Raw genomic sequence first — 19,731 nt, forward strand, 5'->3', positions numbered from 1 at the left:
GACAGGCTATGTGCTCACTGCCCACAAAATGAGGTGGAAACTGAGCTGCACTTCCTAACCTCCTGCCAAATGTATGACCATATTAGAGATACATATTTCCCCCAGATCACACAGATCCACAATGAATTCGAAAACAAATCCAATTTTGAAAAACTCCCATATCTACTGGGTGAAATTCCACAGTGTGCCATCACAGCAGCAAGATTTGTGACCTGTTGCCACGAGAATAGGGCAACCAGTGAAGAACACACACAATTGTAAATACAACCCATATTTATGCTTATTTATTTTATCTTGTGTCCTTTAACTATTTGTACATTGTATATATATATATATAATATGACATTTGTAATGTCTTTACTGTTTTGAAACTTCTGTATGTTTAATGTTTACTGTTCATTTTTGTTGTTTTTCACTTTATATATTCACTTTGTATGTTGTCTACCTCACTTGCTTTGGCAATGTTAACACATGTTTCCCATGCCAATAAAGCCCTTGAATTGAAATTGAATTGAGAGAGACAGACAGACAGACAGACAGACAGACAGACAGACAGACAGACAGACAGACAGACAGACAGACAGACAGACAGACAGACAGACAGACAGACAGACAGACAGACAGACAGACAGACAGACAGACAGACAGACAGACAGACAGACAGACAGACAGACAGAGAGAGAGACACAGACAGAGACAGGAAGGAGCGTGCAGCTGCTTCAGGATACATCTGTCAGGAGCCTGGTGTGGTGGCCTCAGCCTGTTAATAAGAGGAAGGATACAGAGAGGAGGCCTGCAGAGAGCTCCTTATTCACAGCACGGGAGGTGTGAGGGGGTCTCTCTCTCTCTCTCCGGAACATAATGCTAGCTAGAGGATCAGAAGTTCATGGACATTGATGATTTCCATGGAGGACATTCACTTAGTCTGACAATGAGAGAGGAACAGACAGTGACAGTCTTAACAGACAGGACTAGAAAAGCTAGGTGTGTCCTATGTTTTGATAATAAAATACATGATCATGTGTTCTCTCATCTTACTATCTTGTCTATTTTATATATTGTATCTGTGTAAATATCCATGTATATCAGGGTTTAATTTGACTGCCATTTGGGATAAAGAAAAGTAAGTTGGTCCCCTGATGAGGTGAACTAACAGAGTAACAGGCCTTTCAGATGAGGTGAACTAACAGGCCTTTCTGAATAGGTGAACTAACAGAGTAACAGGCCTTTCAGATGAGGTGAACTAACAGAGTAACAGGCCTTTCAGATGAGGTGAACTAACAGAGTAACAGGCCTTTCTGATGAGGTGAACTAACAGAGTAACAGGCCTTTCTGATGAGGTGAACTAACAGAGTAACAGGCCTTTCAGATGAGGTGAACTAACAGAGTAACAGGCCTTTCAGATGAGGTCAACTAACAGAATGATGCTGGCGTTCTGCCAGGGAGTAGTACACATTCTGTGAAGGGAGTGGTACACAGCGTTGTACGAGATCTTCAGTCTCTTGGCAATTTCTCACATGGAATAGCCTTCATTTCTCAGAACAAGAATAGATTGACGAGTTTTAGAAGAAAGTTCTTTGTGTTTCTGGCCATTTTGAGCCTGTAATCGAACTCACAAATGCTGATGCTCCAGATACTCAACTTGTCTAAAGGCCAGTTTTATTGCTTCTTTAAACATTTTCCAGCTGTGCTAACATAATTGCAAAAGTGTTTTCTAATGATCAATTATCCTTTTAAAATTATAAAGAAGAAATTAGCTAACACAACATACCATTGGAACACAGGAGTGATGGTTACTGATGATGGGCCTCTTTACATATATGTAGATATTCCATTTAAAAACATTATACAATAGTCATTGTTAATGTTGTCAATGTCCACACTGTATTTCTGATCAATTTGATGTTATTTATGCAGCGTGTGAAGCAGCCCTTCACAGTCTACACCACCGTTCAAAAGTTTGGGGTCACTGAGAAATGCCCTTATTTTTTAAAGAAAATCACTTATTTCATCCATTAGAAAAATGTGATTTTCTTTCAAAAACAAGGACATTTCTAAGTGACCCCAAACTTGTGAACGGTGGTGTAGACTGTGAAGGGCTGCTTCACATGCTGCATCAGATTGTCTTTCATCACAGAGGTCAGGGTCACAGAGAAGTGGGACTCCACAGGACATTGGTCCAATATCACAGCCGGCGTTGCCACGGAAATTAGCTCAGCGCTTCCTCTAACACAAATTGTTTTTATTTTCGTTTCAACATTTCCTCTTCAACAGTTGAGTTCCCATGAAGAAATCAGCATATTGTGCAATGGTTGAAGATTAAAATATCCAAAATGCACAAAATGTTTTTTAGTTTTTTTTAAGTCAATGTCTTCTGACTGAGATGTTTATCAGAAAACAACTGTTGAAAGAGGAAGACACAAGGACAACAGTTTGTGCACAAGAACGATGTTTGTTGCTGCACCCATTATTTTGCAATAAGGTTTGTGAATGAAAGCCCTTCGCTTCCTACCCACAGGGTACAGGCCCTTCGCTTCCTACCCACAGGGTACAGATGTCTCTGAAAAATACAGTCAACTCACCACCATACAAGTTAAGAATTATCAGTGAATAGGCTTCCACCCACAGAAAGACTTAATGAAAGAAAGAAAGAAAGAAAGAAAGAAAGAAAGAAAGAAAGAAAGAAAGAAAGAAAGAAAGAAAGAAAGAAAGAAAGAAAGAAAGAAAGAAAGAAAGAAAGAAAGAAAGAAAGAAAGAAAGAAAGAAAGAAAGAGAGAAAGAAAGAAAGAAAGAAAGAAAGAAAGAAAGAGAGAAAGAAAGAAAGAAAGAAAGAAAGAAAGAAAGAAAGAAAGAAAGAAAGATATTCCATCCGGTATACAACTGAGTGACAGTACAGTAGATATCTGGTATACTACTGAGTGACAGTACAGTAGATATCTGGTATACTACTGAGTGACAGTACAGTAGATATCTGGTATACTACTGAGTGACAGTACAGTAGATATCTGGTATACTACTGAGTGACAGTACAGTAGATATCTGGTATACTACTGAGTGACACAGTACAGTAGATATCTGGTATACTACAGAGTGACAGTACAGTAGATATCTGGTATACTACTGAGTGACAGTACAGTAGATAGCTGGTATACTACTGAGCTGGTATACTACTGAGTGACACAGTACAGTAGATATCTGGCATACTACTGAGTGACGCAGTACAGTAGATATTTGGTATACTACTGAGTGACAGTACAGTAGATATCTGGTATACTACTGAGTGACAGTACAGTAGATATCTGGTATACTACTGAGTGACACAGTACAGTAGATATCTGGTATACTACTGAGTGACGCAGTACAGTAGATATCTGGTATACTACTGAGTGACACAGTACAGTAGATATCTGGTATACTACTGAGAGACAGTACAGTAGATATCTGGTATACTACTGAGTGACAGTACAGTAGATATCTGGTATACTACTGAGTGACAGTACAGTAAATATCTGGTATACTACTGAGCGACAGTACAGTAAATATCCGGTATACTACTGAGAGACAGTACAGTAAATATCTGGTATACTACTGAGTGACAGTACAGTAAATATCCGGTATACTACTGAGAGACAGTACAGTAGCTTTAAAACGTGAAGATCCTACTGTCCAATAAATAATAGCAATGTAGTGAAAAGGCTTCCATGTCCATTCTGTTCTAGGGAAAATTAATACTGTATACTTGACACTGTTGTCTTTCTGTTTAAATACTGTTCACTTTACACTGTTGTCTTTCTGTTTAAATACTGTACACTTTACACTGTTGTCTTTCTGTTTAAATACTGTACACTTTACACTGTTGTCTTTCTGTTTAAATACTGTTCACTTTACACTGTTGTCTTTCTGTTTAAATACTGTACACTTTACACTGTTGTCTGTCTGTTTAAATACTGTTCACTTTACACTGTTGTCTTTCTGTTTAAATACTGTTCACTTTACACTGTTGTCTTTCTGTTTAAATACTGTATACTTGACACTGTTGTCTTTCTGTTTAAATACTGTTCACTTTACACTGTTGTCTTTCAGTTTTACACTGTTGTCTTTCTGTTTAAATACTGTTCACTTTACACTGTTGTCTTTCTGTTTAAATACTGTACACTTTACACTGTTGTCTTTCTGTTTAAATACTGTTCACTTTACACTGTTGTCTTTCTGTTTTACACTGTTGTCTTTCAGTTTTACACTGTTGTCTTTCTGTTTAAATACTGTACACTTTACACTGTTGTCTTTCTGTTTAAATACTGTTCACTTTACACTGTTGTCTTTCTGTTTAAATACTGTTCACTTTACACTGTTGTCTTTCTGTTTAAATACTGTACACTTTACACTGTTGTCTTTCTGTTTAAATACTGTACACTTTACACTGTTGTCTTTCTGTTTAAATACTGTTCACTTTACACTGATGTCTTTCTGTTTAAATACTGTACACTTTACACTGTTGTCTTTCAGTTTAAATACTGTTCACTTTACACTGTCGTCTTTCTGTTTAAATACTGTTCACTTTACACTGTTGTCTTTCTGTTTAAATACTGTACACTTTACACTGTTGTCTTTCTGTTTAAATACTGTACACTTTACACTGTTGTCTTTCAGTTTTACACTGTTGTCTTTCTGTTTAAATACTGTACACTTGACACTGTTGTCTTTCTGTTTAAATACTGTTCACTTTACACTGTTGTCTTTCTGTTTAAATACTGTACACTTTACACTGTTGTCTTTCAGTTTTACACTGTTGTCTTTCTGTTTAAATACTGTACACTTGACACTGTTGTCTTTCTGTTTAAATACTGTTCACTTTACACTGTTGTCTTTCTGTTTAAATACTGTACACTTGACACTGTTGTCTTTCTGTTTAAATACTGTTCACTTTACACTGTTGTCTTTCTGTTTAAATACTGTTCACTTTACACTGTTGTCTTTCTGTTTAAATACTGTTCACTTTACACTGTTGTCCTTCTGTTTAAATACTGTTCACTTTACACTGTTGTCTTTCTGTTTAAATACTGTACACTTTACACTGTTGTCTTTCTGTTTAAATACTGTACACTTTACACTGTTGTCTTTCTGTTTTACACTGTTGTCTTTCTGTTTAAATACTGTACACTTTACACTGTTGTCTTTCTGTTTAAATACTGTTCACTTTACACTGTTGTCTTTCTGTTTAAATACTGTACACTTTACACTGTTGTCTTTCTGTTTAAATACTGTTCACTTTACACTGTTGTCTTTCTGTTTAAATACTGTACACTTTACACTGTTGTCTTTCTGTTTAAATACTGTTCACTTTACACTGTTGTCTTTCTGTTTAAATACTGTACACTTTACACTGTTGTCTTTCTGTTTTACACTGTTGTCTTTCTGTTTAAATACTGTACACTTTACACTGTTGTCTTTCAGTTTTACACTGTTGTCTTTCTGTTTTACACTGTTGTCTTTCTGTTTAAATACTGTACACTTTACACTGTTGTCTTTCAGTTTTACACTGTTGTCTTTCAGTTTTACACTGTTGTCTTTCTGTTTAAATACTGTTCACTTTACACTGTTGTCTTTCTGTTTAAATACTGTTCACTTTACACTGTTGTCTTTCTGTTTAAATACTGTACACTTTACACTGTTGTCTTTCTGTTTAAATACTGTTCACTTTACACTGTTGTCTTTCTGTTTTACACTGTTGTCTTTCTGTTTAAATACTGTTCATTTTACACTGTTGTCTTTCTGTTTAAATACTGTACACTTTACACTGTTGTCTTTCTGTTTTACACTGTTGTCTTTCTGTTTAAATACTGTACACTTTACACTGTTGTCTTTCTGTTTAAATACTGTATACTTTACACTGTTGTCTTTCTGTTTAAATACTGTACACTTTACACTGTTGTCTTTCTGTTTAAATACTGTACACTTTACACTGTTGTCTTTCTGTTTTACACTGTTGTCTTTCTGTTTAAATACTGTACACTTTACACTGTTGTCTTTCTGTTTAAATACTGTACACTTTACACTGTTGTCTTTCTGTTTAAATACTGTTCACTTTACACTGTTGTCTTTGTGTTTTACACTGTTGTCTTTCAGTTTTACACTGTTGTCTTTCTGTTTAAATACTGTACACTTTACACTGTTGTCTTTCTGTTTAAATACTGTACACTTTACACTGTTGTCTTTCTGTTTAAATACTGTACACTTTACACTGTTGTCTTTCTGTTTAAATACTGTACACTTTACACTGTTGTCTTTCTGTTTAAATACTGTACACTTTACACTGTTGTCTTTCAGTTTTACACTGTTGTCTTTCTGTTTAAATACTGTACACTTTACACTGTTGTCTTTCTGTTTAAATACTGTACACTTTACACTGTTGTCTTTCTGTTTAAATACTGTACACTTTACACTGTTGTCTTTCTGTTTAAATACTGTACACTTTACACTGTTGTCTTTCTGTTTAAATACTGTACACTTTACACTGTTGTCTTTCTGTTTAAATACTGTACACTTTACACTGTTGTCTTTCTGTTTAAATACTGTACACTTTACACTGTTGTCTTTCAGTTTTACACTGTTGTCTTTCTGTTTAAATACTGTACACTTTACACTGTTGTCTTTCTGTTTAAATACTGTTCACTTTACACTGTTGTCTTTCTGTTTAAATACTGTTCACTTTACACTGTTGTCTTTCTGTTTAAATACTGTACACTTTACACTGTTGTCTTTCTGTTTTACACTGTTGTCTTTCTGTTTAAATACTGTACACTTTACACTGTTGTCTTTCTGTTTAAATACTGTTCACTTTACACTGTTGTCTTTCTGTTTAAATACTGTTCACTTTACACTGTTGTCTTTCTGTTTAAATACTGTACACTTTACACTGTTGTCTTTCTGTTTAAATACTGTACACTTTACACTGTTGTCTTTCTGTTTAAATACTGTTCACTTTACACTGATGTCTTTCTGTTTAAATACTGTACACTTTACACTGTTGTCTTTCAGTTTAAATACTGTTCACTTTACACTGTTGTCTTTCTGTTTAAATACTGTTCACTTTACACTGTTGTCTTTCTGTTTAAATACTGTACACTTTACACTGTTGTCTTTCTGTTTAAATACTGTACACTTTACACTGTTGTCTTTCAGTTTTACACTGTTGTCTTTCTGTTTAAATACTGTACACTTGACACTGTTGTCTTTCTGTTTAAATACTGTTCACTTTACACTGTTGTCTTTCTGTTTAAATACTGTACACTTTACACTGTTGTCTTTCAGTTTTACACTGTTGTCTTTCTGTTTAAATACTGTACACTTGACACTGTTGTCTTTCTGTTTAAATACTGTTCACTTTACACTGTTGTCTTTCTGTTTAAATACTGTACACTTGACACTGTTGTCTTTCTGTTTAAATACTGTTCACTTTACACTGTTGTCTTTCTGTTTAAATACTGTTCACTTTACACTGTTGTCTTTCTGTTTAAATACTGTTCACTTTACACTGTTGTCCTTCTGTTTAAATACTGTTCACTTTACACTGTTGTCTTTCTGTTTAAATACTGTACACTTTACACTGTTGTCTTTCTGTTTAAATACTGTACACTTTACACTGTTGTCTTTCTGTTTTACACTGTTGTCTTTCTGTTTAAATACTGTACACTTTACACTGTTGTCTTTCTGTTTAAATACTGTTCACTTTACACTGTTGTCTTTCTGTTTAAATACTGTACACTTTACACTGTTGTCTTTCTGTTTAAATACTGTTCACTTTACACTGTTGTCTTTCTGTTTAAATACTGTACACTTTACACTGTTGTCTTTCTGTTTAAATACTGTTCACTTTACACTGTTGTCTTTCTGTTTAAATACTGTACACTTTACACTGTTGTCTTTCTGTTTTACACTGTTGTCTTTCTGTTTAAATACTGTACACTTTACACTGTTGTCTTTCAGTTTTACACTGTTGTCTTTCTGTTTTACACTGTTGTCTTTCTGTTTAAATACTGTACACTTTACACTGTTGTCTTTCAGTTTTACACTGTTGTCTTTCAGTTTTACACTGTTGTCTTTCTGTTTAAATACTGTTCACTTTACACTGTTGTCTTTCTGTTTAAATACTGTTCACTTTACACTGTTGTCTTTCTGTTTAAATACTGTACACTTTACACTGTTGTCTTTCTGTTTAAATACTGTTCACTTTACACTGTTGTCTTTCTGTTTTACACTGTTGTCTTTCTGTTTAAATACTGTTCATTTTACACTGTTGTCTTTCTGTTTAAATACTGTACACTTTACACTGTTGTCTTTCTGTTTTACACTGTTGTCTTTCTGTTTAAATACTGTACACTTTACACTGTTGTCTTTCTGTTTAAATACTGTATACTTTACACTGTTGTCTTTCTGTTTAAATACTGTACACTTTACACTGTTGTCTTTCTGTTTAAATACTGTACACTTTACACTGTTGTCTTTCTGTTTTACACTGTTGTCTTTCTGTTTAAATACTGTACACTTTACACTGTTGTCTTTCTGTTTAAATACTGTACACTTTACACTGTTGTCTTTCTGTTTTACACTGTTGTCTTTCTGTTTAAATACTGTACACTTTACACTGTTGTCTTTCTGTTTAAATACTGTACACTTTACACTGTTGTCTTTCTGTTTTACACTGTTGTCTTTCTGTTTAAATACTGTACACTTTACACTGTTGTCTTTCTGTTTAAATACTGTTCACTTTACACTGTTGTCTTTCTGTTTAAATACTGTACACTTTACACGGTTGTCTTTCTGTTTTACACTGTTGTCTTTCTGTTTAAATACTGTACACTTTACACTGTTGTCTTTCTGTTTTACACTGTTGTCTTTCTGTTTAAATACTGTTCACTTTACACTGTTGTCTTTCTGTTTAAATACTGTTCACTTTACACTGTTGTCTTTCTGTTTAAATACTGTACACTTTACACTGTTGTCTTTCTGTTTAAATACTGTACACTTTACACTGTTGTCTTTCTGTTTTACACTGTTGTCTTTCTGTTTAAATACTGTTCACTTTACACTGTTGTCTTTAAAATATATTTCATGTTTTATTGCCACATACACTGGATTCTACACCTGCATTGCTTGCTGTTTGGGGTTTTAGGCCGGGTTTCTGTACAGCACTTTGAGATATCAGCTGATGTACGAAGGGCTATATAAATACATTTGATTTGATTTGATTTGATAGGTGCAGTGTAATATGTTGTTTACAGGGTCAGACATAGTAGTATGATAGGTGTTGTTCTACAGGGTCAGTCATAGTAGTATGATAGGTGTTGTTTTACAGGGTCAGTCATAGTAGTATGATAGGTGTTGTTTTACAGGGTCAGTCATAGTAGTATGATAGGTGCAGTGTAATGTGTTGTTTTACAGGGTCAGTCATAGTAGTATGATAGGTGTTGTTTTACAGGGTCAGTCATAGTAGTATGATAGGTGTTGTTCTACAGGGTCAGTCATAGTAGTATGATAGGTGTTGTTTTACAGGGTCAGTCATAGTAGTATGATAGGTGTTGTTTTACAGGGTCAGTCATAGTAGTATGATAGGTGCAGTGTAATGTGTTGTTTTACAGGGTCAGTCATAGTAGTATGATAGGTGTTGTTTTACAGGGTCAGTCATAGTAGTATGATAGGTGTTGTTTTACAGGGTCAGTCATAGTAGTATGATAGGTGTTGTTTTACAGGGTCAGTCATAGTAGTATGATAGGTGTTGTTTTACAGGGTCAGTCATAGTAGTATGATAGGTGTTGTTTTACAGGGTCAGTCATAGTAGTATGATAGGTGCAGTGTAATGTGTTGTTTTACAGGGTCAGTCATAGTACAGCACCCCTGGAGCCAATCAGAAGGCTGTAACCTATAGACCTGCCACCCTAATAACAGGCCTCCAGGACCATAAGCCCATAGTGATTTTAAATGATGTTTAAGAAGACAGAGTGCCATGTTTTGACCACACTGCCCTCTTCCAGGAACACGTGGTCCTCTGTAGCTCAGCTGGTAGAGCATGGCTCTTTCGCAAAGCCAGGATAACTGGTTTCATTTCCCGGGACCACCCCTTACGTTAAAACATGTACGCACGCAAGTCTCTGTGGATAAAAGTCTCTGCTAAATCGCATAATATTACTATTATTATTAAAAATCCTACCTGTTAACTTTTGCTACCCAGTAATAAAATGTTGAATGTGACTAAACAGCACCTGTTAGTCACATTGTGTTCTCTCACGAGGGCCAGTCAAGGTAGCCTAGTGGTTAGAGTGTTGGACTAGTAAATGGAAGGTTGCAAGTTCAAATCCCTGAGCTGACAAGGTACAAATCTGTTGTTCTGCCCCTGAACAGGCAGTTAACTCACTGTTCCTAGGCCATCATTGAAAATAAGAATTTGTTCTTAACTGACTTGCCTAGTAAAATAAAGGTACAATTTTAAAAAGTCCCAAATGGCTCCCTATTCACTACATAGTGCACTGCTTATGTATCCCTGGTCTAAAGTAGTGCACTATATTAGGGAATAGGGTAGCACAGGGCTCTGGTCTAAAGTAGTGCACTATATAGGGAATAGGGTAGCACAGGGCTCTGGTCTAAAGTAGTGCACTATATAGGGAATAGGGTTATATAGGGCTCTGGTCTAAAGTAGTGCACTATATAGGGAATAGGGTAGCACAGGGCTCTGGTCTAAAGTAGTGCACTATATAGGGAATAGGGTAGCACAGGGCTCTGGTCTAAAGTAGTGCACTACATAGGGAATAGGGTAGCACAGGGCTCTGGTCTAAAGTAGTGCACTATATAGGGAATAGGGTAGCACAGGGCTCTGGTATAAAGTAGTGCACTATATAGGGAATAGGGTAGCACAGGGCTCTGGTCTAAAGTAGTGCACTACATAGGGAATAGGGTAGCACAGGGCTCTGGTCTAAAGTAGTGCACTATATAGGGAATAGGGTAGCACAGGGCTCTGGTCTAAAGTAGTGCACTATATAGGGAATAGGGTAGCACAGGGCTCTGGTCTAAAGTAGTGCACTATATAGGGAATAGGGTAGCACAGGGCTCTGGTCTAACGTAGTGCACTACATAGGGAATAGGGTAGCACAGGGCTCTGGTCTAAAGTAGTGCACTATATAGGGAATAGGGTAGCACAGGGCTCTGGTCTAAAGTAGTGCACTATATAGGGAATAGGGTAGCACAGGGCTCTGGTCTAAAGTAGTGCACTATATAGGGAATAGGGTAGCACAGGGCTCTGGTCTAAAGTAGTGCACTATATAGGGAATAGGGTAGCACAGGGCTCTGGTCTAAAGTAGTGCACTATATAGGGAATAGGGTAGCACAGGGCTCTGGTCTAAAGTAGTGCACTATATAGGGAATAGGGAATGATGACACAGACCCTCGTCAGTTAAAGCAGAGATCGTTTAAAAGGGGAACGGTAGATCTATTTTGAACCAGTGCTGTGTAATTTACTTTATTTCAAGACGGTAATTTCATATCCCCCTATGATTTCAAGGATGAAGTAGTGTGGCCTGGATGTTTTCTGAAACCCCGGAGAATGTTGCTGGCAACACTGTGCTGTCAGCACCGCGAGGACATCGGACAACATTCCATGTCAAAACGAGGAGCTAAAAACCAAATCTGCAGAATCGCCTCTCAAATGCTTTCCGTTCAACCCAATAGCACCTTGTTTCTCCCCTCAGCAGGCTATTAAGAAGGTCAAGTCAGTTTAGAACGTCCTCCACATGTAAACACCAGACCAGCAGAACGGCCTCACTACACTCGCAATGCCTTGTTATACATCTTTACTATACATCTGTTCACATCATTGACTTTCACATCATTTCTTGTCGTGATGCGTAAATCTTGTCCTATAGTTTTATTGAATTTATTTTTGTATTTTTTTATCCCAGGCCCCATCTCCGCAGGAGGAGGCCTTTGCCTTTGGTAGGTCGTCATTGTAACTAAGAATTTGTTCTGAACTGACTTGCCTAGTTAATTAAAAAGGTTAATTAAAAGGTTCATTAAAAAGGTTAAATAAAAAGTGAAATAAAAGATTGAATAAACAAAACATTTGAGAGACACCTTGACAGGAGTTATTGTCAACTTGATATGTTCTCCCAGCATGCACTGCATTCTCAGGAGTAACGAGGACTACCTAAAGATAGTTGGTGATGTAATGATCCCAGATCAGCAGGACATAGGGAGAACAGAGACTAACTGTCCACCAGTAACCACCCCTCCTCATTGTGTTCCACGACCCCACTAGTATCGAGGCCCACGCTGGGTTCAGGTGACTGGCTAGTCACTGCACTAACGTTGTGTACAGCAGGTCGTCCTTCATTCTAAACACACAGGTGGGAGGGTTTCCATACTTTAAGTGTGTAGCTTCAGTAGGCATACATTTACAAATAACCAAGGCATGGTAATCATGCATATGATATTGTGCAACGTGGGTACGCCAACATGACATTCTGCCGTCTGGAAGGACAAGCATCAGACGAGACACCCTTCCACATGGTGTAGGACGGGATCTCCCTACAGGTCATTCACAGGTTGTTGACAGGGACAGACACGGGAGTATTTCTGCAACATGCTCAGAAAGAGCTGTCACAATGATCCCTCTGAAGGTGCATCGTTCCTCCCTGAAGTAGTACTGTACTGTTAACCCAAGAGACGCAGAGAACAAAAGCCTTGTAGTACTGTACTGTTAACCCAAGAGACGCAGAGAACAAAAGCCTTGTAGTACTGTACTGTTAACCCAAGAGACGCAGAGAATAAAAGCCTTGTAGTACTGTACTGTTAACCCAAGAGACGCAGAGAACAAAAGCCTTGTAGTACTGTACTGTTAACCCAAGAGACGCAGAGAACAAAAGCCTTGTAGTACTGTACTGTTAACCCAAGAGACACAGAGAATAAAAGCCTTGTAGTACTGTACTGTTAACCCAAGAGACACAGAGAATAAAGCCTTGTAGTACTGTACTGTTAACCCAAGAGACACAGAGAACAAAAAGCCTTGTAGTACTGTACTGTTAACCCAAGAGACACAGAGAACAAAAGCCTTGTAGTACTGTACTGTTAACCCAAGAGACGCAGAGAATAAAAGCCTTGTAGTACTGTACTGTTAACCCAAGAGACACAGAGACTAAAAGCCTTGTAGTATCTGTGTCCCTGTAGTACTGTACTGTTAACCCAAGAGACACAGAGAACAAAAGCCTTGTAGTACTGTACTGTTAACCCAAGAGACGCAGAGAATAAACGCCTTGTAGTACTGTACTGTTAACCCAAGAGACACAGAGAACAAAAGCCTTGTAGTACTGTACTGTTAACCCAAGAGACACAGAGAATAAAAGCCTTGTAGTACTGTACTGTTAACCCAAGAGACCCAGAGACTAAAAGCCTTGTAGTACCTGTGTCCCTGTAGTACTGTACTGTTAACCCAAGAGACACAGAGAATAAAAGCCTTGTAGTACTGTACTGTTAACCCAAGAGACACAGAGACTAAAAAAGCCTTGTAGTACTGTACTGTTAACCCAAGAGACACAGAGACTAAAAGCCTTGTAGTACCTGTGTCCCTGTAGTACTGTACTGTTAACCCAAGAGACACAGAGAATAAAAGCCTTGTAGTACTGTACTGTTAACCCAATAGACACAGAGAATAAAAGCATTGTAGTACCTGTGTCCCTGTAGTACTGTACTGTTAACCCAAGAGACACAGAGAATAAAAGCCTTGTAGTACTGTACTGTTAACCCAATAGACACAGAGAATAAAAGCATTGTAGTACCTGTGTCCCTGTAGTACTGTACTGAGAAACAGATAATAAAATCCTTGTAGTACCCGTGTCCCTGTAGTACTGTACTGAGAAACAGAGAATAAAAGCCTTGTAGTACCGGTGTCCCTGTAGTACTGTACTGAGAAACGGAGAATAAAAGCCTTGTAGTACCTGTGTCCCTGTAGTACTGTACTGTTAACCCAAGAGACACAGAGAATAAAAGCCTTGTAGTACCTGTGTCCCTGTAGTACTGTACTGAGAAACAGAGAATAAAAGCCTTGTAGTACCTGTGTCCCTGTAGTACTGTACTGTTAACCCAAGAGACACAGAGAATAAAAGCCTTGTAGTACCTGTGTCCTGCACACCATCCAGGGGGTGGAAGTCTTGAAGATTGAGAATAAAAACAGAACAACAGTCTATGTCTCCGTCAGACTGACATTCTTCCAGTCCCCTCTGCTCTGCTCTCTGTGGTTGTCGAGGCTGGCTTCAGTCCGGTGGTTGACTGTGTCTGTCTGTTAAAGTCTGGTCTGTTCAGGCTGGCTGGTTCCAGTATTATGTGAAGCGGTTGCTCATCATTAACACCTCCTTATAAAGAACGGGATGAGTCAATGACAGAGCTCTTCAGTCAGTCAGGATGCAGTGGAGAGGAACGGCAGGCAGACAGACAGCTAACTCACCACAGAGAGAGAGAGAGAGAGAGGCAGACAGACAGCTAACTCACCACAGAGAGATAGACACACGAGTCGCAACGCACTAAAGAACGACACACAGCTCAGGAACAGACAGATTGGTGACAGGGTGGGTGTGTTTGTGTGCGCATGCATTTGAAGAGGATGTGGGGGAGGACCCTGAGTGCCTGACTGCTCATCAGCCGGTTCACCATCTAAATCACCAGCTCAGGCTCCTGGATACCTTCTACACGACGACACACAGACAGCACAGAGAGACAGCACAGAGAGACAGCATACCTTCTACACGACGACAAACAGACAGCACAGAGACACAGCACAGAGAGACAGCACAGAGACACAGCACAGAGAGACAGCATGCCTTCTACACGACGACAAACAGACAGCACAGAGACACAGCACAGAGAGACAGCATGCCTTCTACACGACGACAAACAGACAGCACAGAGACACAGCACAGAGACACAGCACAGAGAGACAGCATGCCTTCTACACGACGACAAACAGACAGCACAGAGACACAGCACAGAGACACAGCACAGAGACACAGCACAGACACACAGACAGCACAGAGAGACAGCACAGCAGGGAGACAGCACAGCAGTGAGAGACAGCACAGAGAGACAGACAGGAGACAGCACAGCAGAGAGACAGCACAGCAGAGAGAGACAGCACAGAGACACAGCACAGAGAGACAGACAGTACAGAGACACAGCACAGAGAGACAGACAGCACAGAGAGACAGACAGCACAGAGAGACAGCACAGGGAGACAGCACAGAGAGACAGACAGCACAGAGACACAGCACAGAGAGACAGCAAAGAGAGACGACACAGCACAGACACACAGACAGCACAGAGAGACAGACAGAGAGACAGCACAGCAGAGAGAGACAGCACAGAGACAGACAACACAGAGAGACAGACAGCACAGAGACAGACAGCACAGAGAGACAGACAGCACAGAGAGACAGACAGCACAGAGACACAGACAGCACAGAGAGACAGCACAGCACAGAGAGACAGCATGCTTTCTACATGATGACAGACAGACAGCACAGGGAGACAGCACAGAGACACAGCACAGAGAGACAGCACAGAGACAAAGCACAGACACACAGACAGCACAGAGAGACAGACAGAGAGACAGCACAGCACAGAGAGACAGCATGCCTTCTACACGACGACAAACACAGCAGAGAGACAGCATGCCTTCTACACGACGACAAACAGACAGCACAGAGACGCAGCACAGAGACACAGCACAGAGAGACAGCATGCCTTCTATACGACGACAGACAGACAGACAGCACAGAGAGACAGCACAGCACAGACACACAGACAGCACAGAGAGACAGACAAGGGGACTGCACAGCAAAGAGAGACAGCACAGAGAGACAGCACACAGAGACACAGCACAGAGAGACAGACAGCACAGAGACACAGCACAGAGACACAGCACAGAGACACAGCACAGACAGCACAGAGAGACAGACAGCACAGAGAGACAGACAGCACAGAGAGGCAGCACAGAGAGGCAGCACAGCACAGAGAGGCAGCACAGAGAGGCAGCACAGCACATAGAGGCAGCACAGCACAGAGAGGCAGCACAGAGGCAGCACAGAGAGGCAGCACAGCACAGAGAGGCAGCACAGCACAGACAGGCAGCACAGCACAGAGGGCAGCACAGCACAGAGAGGCAGCACAGCACAGAGAGGCAGCACAGACAGGCAGCACAGCACAGAGAGACATGAAATGAACTCAAAGGACGTCTGTGGTAAAAATAAAAAAGTTTTAAAAAATAAGAAGAATTCGTCAAATGGTAAAAAGAGACCAAGCTGCAATGTTCCCATCCTGGTTTATCAGTCCCATCCTGGTTTATCAGTCCCATCCTGGTTTATCAGTCCCATCATGGTTTATCCCATCATGGTTTATCAGTCCCACCATGCTGCCATCTATGTTCCCATCCTGGTTTATCAGTCCCATCCTGGTTTATCAGTCCCATCATGGTTTATCAGTCCCATCATGGTTTATCAGTCCCACCATGCTGCCATCTATGTTCCCCTCATGGTTTATCAGTCCCATCATGGTTTATCAGTCCCATCCTGGTTTATCAGTCCCATCCTGGTTTTATCAGTCCCACCAAGCTGCCACCTATGTTCCCATCATGGTTTATCAGTCCCATCATGGTTTATCAGTCCCATCCTGGTTTATCAGTCCCATCCTGGTTTATCAGTCCCATCATGGTTTATCAGTCCCATCATGGTTTATCAGTCCCATCCTGGTTTATCAGTCCCATCCTGGTTTATCAGTCCCATCATGGTTTATCAGTCCCACCATGCTGCCATCTATGTTCCCATCATGGTTTATCAGTCCCATCATGGTTTATCAGTCCCATCATGGTTTATCAGTCCCATCCTGGTTTATCAGTCCCATCATGGTTTATCAGTCCCATCATGGTTTATCAGTCCCATCATGGTTTATCAGTCCCATCATGGTTTATCAGTCCCATCATGGTTTATCAGTCCCAACGTCTCCCAACGTCACCCTCATCGTTACTGTATACTGCAGAACTACACAGACACAACAGACACACAGCACCCTGGGAGATGGGTAATCACAGCACCCTAGGGAGATGGTTAATCACAGCACCCTTGGAGATGGGTAATCACAGCACCCCGGGGAGATGGGTAATCACAGCACCCCAGGGAGATGGGTAATCACAGCACCCTAGGGAGATGGGTAATCACAGCACCCTAGGGAGATGGGTAATCACAGCACCCTAGGGAGATGGGTAATCACAGCACCTATGGAGATGGGTAATCACAGCACCCTAGGGAGATGGGTAATCACAGCACCCCGGGGAGATGGGTAATCACAGCACCCTAGGGAGATGGGTAATCACAGCACCCAGCACGTTGTTGCCATCGTGTAATGTAGTGCCACGTACTAATTACTTCATTCATTAGCAATTAACGAATGATGTCATTTCATCTCAGAGGGCAAATAGACTTCCAGCTGAGATAATGAGAACAGCTGGCTTAGAACATCTGCTACAGGTTGAGCTGTATACAGGTTGGAGGATGGCTAGTAGTCTACTACAGGTTGAGCTGTATACACAGGGCTGTGTGTCTGACTGGAGGATGTAGTGGTAGTAGTAACATCTACTACAGGTTGAGCTGTATACACAGGGCTGTGTGTCTGACTGGAGGATGTAGTGGTAGTAGTAACATCTACTACAGGTTGAGCTGTATACACAGGGCTGTGTGTCTGACTGGAGGATGTAGTGGTAGTAGTAACATCTACTACAGGTTGAGCTGTATACACAGGGCTGTGTGTCTGACTGGAGGATGTAGTGGTAGTAGTAACATCTACTACAGGTTGAGCTGTATACACAGGGCTGTGTGTCTGACTGGAGGATGTAGTGGTAGTAGTAACATCTACTACAGGTTGAGCTGTATACACAGGGCTGTGTGTCTGACTGGAGGATGTAGTGGTAGTAGTAACATCTACTACAGGTTGAGCTGTATACACAGGGCTGTGTGTCTGACTGGAGGATGTAGTGGTAGTAGTAACATCTACTACAGGTTGAGCTGTATACACAGGGCTGTGTGTCTGTGTGTCTGACTGGAGGATGTAGTGGTAGTAGTAACATCTGCTACAGGTTGAGCTGTATACACAGGGCTGTGTGTCTGACTGGAGGATGTAGTGGTAGTAGTAACATCTACTACAGGTTGAGCTGTATACACAGGGCTGTGTGTCTGACTGGAGGATGTAGTGGTAGTAGTAACATCTGCTACAGGTTGAGCTGTATACACAGGGCTGTGTGTCTGACTGGAGGATGTAGTGGTAGTAGTAACATCTACTACAGGTTGAGCTGTATACACAGGGCTGTGTGTCTGACTGGAGGATGTAGTGGTAGTAGTAACATCTACTACAGGTTGAGCTGTATACACAGGGCTGTGTGTCTGACTGGAGGATGTAGTGGTAGTAGTAACATCTACTACAGGTTGAGCTGTATACACAGGGCTGTGTGTGGAGGATGTAGTGGTAGTAGTAACATGACTGAGAGGGCTGTGTGTCTGACTGTAGTGGTAGTAGTAACATCTGCTACAGGTTGAGCTGTATACACAGGGCTGTGTGTCTGACTGGAGGATGTAGTGGTAGTAGTAACATCTACTACAGGTTGAGCTGTATACACAGGGCTGTGTGTCTGACTGGAGGATGTAGTGGTAGTAGTAACATCTACTACAGGTTGAGCTGTATACACAGGGCTGTGTGTCTGACTGGAGGATGTAGTGGTAGTAGTAACATCTACTACAGGTTGAGCTGTATACACAGGGCTGTGTGTCTGACTGGAGGATGTAGTGGTAGTAGTAACATCTACTACAGGTTGAGCTGTATACACAGGGCTGTGTGTCTGTGTGTCTGAATGGAGGATGTAGTGGTAGTAGTAACATCTACTACAGGTTGAGCTGTATACACAGGGCTGTGTGTCTGACTGGAGGATGTAGTGGTAGTAGTAACATCTACTACAGGTTGAGCTGTATACACAGGGCTGTGTGTCTGACTGGAGGATGTAGTGGTAGTAGTAACATCTACTACAGTTGAGCTGTATACACAGGGCTGTGTGTCTGACTGGAGGATGTAGTGGTAGTAGTAACATCTACTACAGGTTGAGCTCTACTACAGGGCAGAGCTGTATACACAGGGCTGTGTGTCTGACTGGAGGATGTAGTGGTAGTAGTAACATCTACTACAGGTTGAGCTGTATACACAGGGCTGTGTGTCTGACTGGAGGATGTAGTGGTAGTAGTAACATCTACTACAGGTTGAGCTGTATACACAGGGCTGTGTGTCTGACTGGAGGATGTAGTGGTAGTAGTAACATCTACTACAGGTTGAGCTGTATACACAGGGCTGTGTGTCTGACTGGAGGGGATGTAGTGGTAGTAGTAACATCTACTACAGGTTGAGCTGTATACACAGGGCTGTGTGTCTGACTGGAGGATGTAGTGGTAGTAGTAACATCTACTACAGGTTGAGCTGTATACACAGGGCTGTGTGTCTGTGTCTGACTGGAGGATGTAGTGGTAGTAGTAACATCTACTACAGGTTGAGCTGTATACACAGGGCTGTGTGTCTGACTGGAGGATGTAGTGGTAGTAGTAACATCTACTACAGGTTGAGCTGTATACACAGGGCTGTGTGTCTGACTGGAGGATGTAGTGGTAG

At 40.6% G+C, this 19,731-nt stretch overlaps 1 protein-coding gene across 1 annotated transcript in view; it reads right to left on the reverse strand.

Annotated features, from left to right (window-relative positions):
• The window catches only part of LOC124027314 (paladin-like), a gene marked incomplete at its 3' end in the record, with an annotated part of 51,493 nt that extends 36,973 nt beyond the window's left edge, over positions 1-14,520 (reverse strand). The window contains exon 1 of the mRNA XM_046339775.1: positions 14,159-14,520. The remainder of the gene's footprint in view (positions 1-14,158) is intronic.
• Positions 14,521-19,731: the final 5,211 nt, after the last annotated feature.

This window comes from Oncorhynchus gorbuscha, unplaced genomic scaffold (genome assembly GCF_021184085.1).
Source record: "Oncorhynchus gorbuscha isolate QuinsamMale2020 ecotype Even-year unplaced genomic scaffold, OgorEven_v1.0 Un_scaffold_3089, whole genome shotgun sequence".
NCBI classification, from domain to species: domain Eukaryota; kingdom Metazoa; phylum Chordata; class Actinopteri; order Salmoniformes; family Salmonidae; genus Oncorhynchus; species Oncorhynchus gorbuscha.